This window comes from Trachurus japonicus, chromosome 23 (genome assembly GCF_045865225.1).
Source record: "Trachurus japonicus isolate A0001 chromosome 23, Traja_1.0".
NCBI lineage: Eukaryota > Metazoa > Chordata > Actinopteri > Carangiformes > Carangidae > Trachurus > Trachurus japonicus.
The window spans coordinates 23,908,193-23,913,288 of NC_140929.1; positions in this window are offsets into that span (position 1 = coordinate 23,908,193).

Sequence of the window (5,096 nt, forward strand, 5' to 3'; positions counted from 1 at the left end):
CAGATCTTCAGACAGGATGAGTCGTGGATTCACAGTGTTGACCATGTCCTTCATCTTCTTCCAGATGTTGAAGGTCAGGTTGCCCAGGTGTTTGGCCTGGTCTATCAGAGCTCCTGAGTCCAGCTGTGGATCCTCCAGCAGGGAGCGCTGCTGGACTCTTTCCACTGCAGCCTTGTAGTTGAGCAGGAATGAGACGTCTTCAGCTCTCAGCTCGTCCTCTGTGGCTCTGACTGTGTGTGAAAGAGCTGCTATCTCTCTGCTCAGAGCCTCCATCTTCTCCTTCATCCTCTGACTCTTCTGCTCCTCTTCCTCCCTCAGTGCAGCCATCCTGGCCTCCTCTTCCTCTTCTAGAAACTGGTGAAGCTTCTTAAACTGCTCCTTAATCTGCCTCTCTGTGTGTCGGGCCTGAACCTTAATGTGTTCTGCTGTTTGACCAAACTTCACTTGAACTTCTTCAAAACCCTTTAACTTCTTCTTTAAGGGCTCCAGAGTTTCCTCAAGTTCCTTCTTGAGTGGTGAAGCAGCTTCATCGATGGGTTTGAATCTGTGGTTGGTGTGTGTTTCTGAATCTCTGCAGACAAGACACACTGGCTGCTGATGGTCCAGACAGAAGAGTTTGAGTTTCTCAGAGTGCAGACTGCAGAGAGCCTCTGAAGATCTCTGCTCTCTCTCTAGTAAGAAGCTCTCACACAGGTTCTTCAACACCAGGTTACAGGGTGGATTTCTTCTTGAACTGCTCTTACAAACTGGACACAGTTGATCTCGTTTCCCTCTCCACCAGCTCTTCAGACAGTCTTCACAGAAGCTGTGGCTGCAGGACAGAAGAACAGGATCTCTGAAGACCTCCTTACAGACCGGACAGAAGAGATCCTCCTCCAATCTGGAAGCCATTTAGTCTGTGAGTGAAGCTGAAAACACAGTAGACAGGAAGTAGAGTCAGTCATCCCAAGCCACAAACACCAGATTCACGCACCAAGTCTTTAGTTTGGGCATCTAATGTTAGAGTGTAAAATAATAAAGCAAAGGTTCCACTTTCAATGCATACCGTTGTTGTGATTTAACACAACTATGAATAAAAATATTAAGATGCCTCATATGGGCAGCTCCATACACTGCCTTCTATACGGGGCACCATTTATGTTGTGATATGGCACAACTGTAAATTTAAATTAGTTAGAGCCTCACACGGGGGCAGCATTTATGTTGTGCTCTAGTAAAACTATGGACAGAAATATTAAGATGCCTCACGCGGAAGCACCAAAATGTAGGGAATCCTAAGTAAAATATTACAGTAATACCAAAATATTAAAGGGATAGTAGCATTTTTTTAAAAAGTGGGGTTGTATGATCTACAAATAGCCCATAAGTACTTTAATTGCAGTAGAAGACTCTCTGCACTCCTCCCGTTAGGAACGCCAGCCCATAGCCCTGCCCAGAGATTTACAACATACAGCAATTGTGAACAGACCCAAAGAAACGGCCTATTTTTGCGGCCTAAAAGAGGTTTTACCTAAAAAAAAAAACACAGTTCCATTGTTCGCTATAATATAATTTTTTCCAGCCCTTCAAAGTGCAGGAAAAACGCAGTTTTTATTTGGACCTAACCAACTCACAGGGTTAGCGCCTGCTGATCAGCAGTTGGTTAGGTCCAAATAAAAACTGCGTTTTTCCTGCACTTTGAGGGGCTGGAAAAAATTATATTATAGCCACCTCGGGGCGCCAGATAGCCAATTTACCAAAAACAGTCTCATAAATGTATGCTAACTATTAACATAGAACCTTGTTTAATAACTAAGTTAATAATTATAAACAAAATAACATTATCAATAGTTGCAAAGTTGAAGGATTTAGAGTTCTACAGCGTAGAGGTTGGCATAGTCACTATTGTACAATACAGACGAGCAAAGTTTCAAGGATGTTTATTGGACACATCTAGAAAATGGATTAGCAAAACATAAAACTAAGATGAAATACCAGCAGCTGAAGCAGACCATCTCTCAGCTGGGCTACAGATGTAAACTTCTAATCTTTATATTTGGTAGTCTGGGGCATGTATAAATTGGTTGTGAGGGGCCTTCAGATTAGCCTGATGCATCAGCCGCGTATTTCATTACATTTCATATAGCGTCTGAACACGAGCCGTAGGGATTCGTTTGCTTCCGGGAGGCGGTTGCTTCCGTTTGCTTCGACTAATCGCTGCTGCTTGGCGGTGACGTATGCTATGCGCCGGAAGCCGGGTGGTTTAGCATTGTAGTCTTTTTGAGCATATTGAAAACATGTGTAGGCTATTGACATCCCAACCGCCGTAAAACAACAAGAAGAAGAAGAACATGTGTATTGACGAGTGTTGTCGTTTCTGTTCCTCAAGCACAGAGCGTATAGCTTCGCCGACATCCATCTCGTCAACTGTTAACCGCAGCTTGGGAACTACACCCAGTAGTCGAGTTGTAAAAAAAAATTCAGGGGGGATGGTCAATTTTTTTCACCTTATTAAAAAAAAAAAAGGGGGGGGGGGGGTAGTGTAATTCATGTAAACTATATTATATAATTTATTATTATAAAATTATAAATTATATATAAATATATTATTATGGAGCTTCTCCACTAGTACCAACTCAGCTGGGCTTTAATTGATTTGACATCTATCTAAAGCACTGTAGGGGGGTCTGGGGGCACTCCCCCAGAAAAAAATTGTGATTTTTAACACATAAATAAGGCATTCTGGTGTACTCTGAGGAGGAAATAAAGGGAAAAGACAACATTGCTTCAGATAAAACATTTAAAAAAGCCCATTTAGTAGGCCTACTGACTAAGGTTCCTTTCATTGTAATGACAATAATGGCTAAAGTGTATGAAAGTGAACTCAGAACTGGTCTAGTGGAGCTGTGGCTGGAGAGCAAAAACAAAACTCTGACCGAGAATAGTCACTCCTCGCGCTCATAGACGTTGATGTAAACACAAAATGTAAACACACTAACATCAGTGGGTCACTTGCAGCACCACGCCGGACCGGACCGGGCCGGTCCACTGACCCACCGGCGGTCTGCCCCTGCTGGCGCGAGTCACCACGACTGCAGAAACTTCTCCCCTTTTCCGTGATTCGGAGCCGCTCGGAACGCTATCTATCGCTAGAGTTCAGATTGTCACCTTGGTTACCTGGCTGTTAACCAATAAAACACGGAGGAGGATTCTCGCTTCTACAACACTTCTCTCTGATTGGTCGTGGCGTCGTGCCTGTGTTGCATTCACTGTGACCGGGAAATTACAAAACTACCTTCTCAGTTAACGTGCGCTTCTGTTTAACTCCGTCTGAGAAAACATCCTGGACCTGGGCTATGTAAGAAATGTTCGGGGGGAATGCCCAGGCCAGGCGACAGCCTTAAAGGAGTCATCACCCGGAAATCGCATTTTTCCTTGTTAAAACATGTCTACTGGTGTTGGACCTCAGTGGAAACTTGCCTGAAAACCTGGGGTTTGAAAGTGGCTGAGTTTTTTGGTTTGGGCTCTTTGTTTAAGCCAGAGTAGCTCATGAGGCTGCACACCTCAACATTACGAGATTTTGATTCTGCGCCTACGGTGACGTCACCGTGGCGACTGCTTTCATAAACACACCTCTCTTCCACCACCCCGACTTCTGCCGCGCCGCCATTACGGGTTGTTTTATTTCCCACTGTAGCGCTGTTATTTCGTCACTTTATTAAGTTTTAATAATTTTTCATGCCAGAAAGTAAGGGTTTAGATCCCCAATGTGCGGTTAGTTTATCCAAATGACGGCTGTTTAGAAGTTTTCTCCGCGTTGGGAGAAGTGAGGTGCAGCCAGCTGCAGCCAGCACCAGAGGAGCGGAGGAGGAGTGACTCCTCAACCCGCCTGCAGCGCTCGTTTACCTGGCCGAACGACATCGTCATGCCGCCGAAAGAAACAGTCATTAATTTATTAAGTTTTAATATTTTTTCATGCGAGAAAGTAAGGGTTTAGATCCCCAGTGTGCGGTTAGTTTATCCGAATGACGGCTGTTCAGAAGTTAGCTCCGCGTTGGGAGAAGTGAGGTGCAGCCAGCTGCAGTGAGCACCAGAGGAGAGGAGGAGGAGTGACTCCTCAACCCGCCTGCAGCGCTCGTTTAGCCGATAACAACGTCGTCGTGCCGCCGGAGGAAAGGGTCGTTAATTTATTAAGTTTTAATATTTATTCATGCGAGAAAGTAAGGGTTTAGATCCCCAATGTGCGGTTAGTTTATCCAAATGACGGCTTAGAAGTTTGCTTCGCGTTGGGAGAAGTGCAGCTCCAGCGAGGCAGAGGAGCGGAGAGTGACTCGTCAGCAACCCGCCTGCAGCTGCTCGTTAACGGTCAAAACTACGTTGTCATGCCCGCGGGAGGAAAACGGTCGTTAATTAACTTACCCGCAAGTTTGTAGAGGTTTACCGCCGACTGGTTAGATTATTTTTAGGAGATAAATGTTGGTCTCATTGATGAAATCTAACATTGTGGCAGTCGTATTAGTTTGTTTGAATGAAAAGTGAAGCTTCACACATGAGCAGCAGCAGCTTTGCACCGGAGCTCTGTAGCCTACGTACAGAAATCACCACATTTGCATCAATAAATACATGTTTTACAATGAACCGATACAATTTTGTTTTATTTTATGAAGTTATAACATGGTTACGGTACACGACAGAGCAGCATAGTATGCGGTTTCCAATACAGCCTGCATGTGGCTCTGTCCTCCCTGCGTCCAATCAATGCGCGCCTCATTACATATTAATACAATGAACATCCGGACCAGTCAAAACCTCGCGCCTACTCTCACGAGAGAAAGTTGCCGTATGAAAAAGTGTCAGAACAAGCTCTATGTTTGAATTTTTTTTTTTTAAAATGTTTCCAATAAGTTTTAAGAACTGATTCAAAGCAATTTAAGGGGGATTGGATACATAAAAAACCAGGTGATGACTCCTTTAATATAATTATAGTTATGTCCAACATTTAATGTAAAAAGGGGATGGAGAGGGGGGATGGCATTTTTACAGGGGGGATGATTTTGATCGTTTTTATTTCAGGGGGGATGCCATCCCCCCCCATCCCCCCTCAACTCGACTACTGA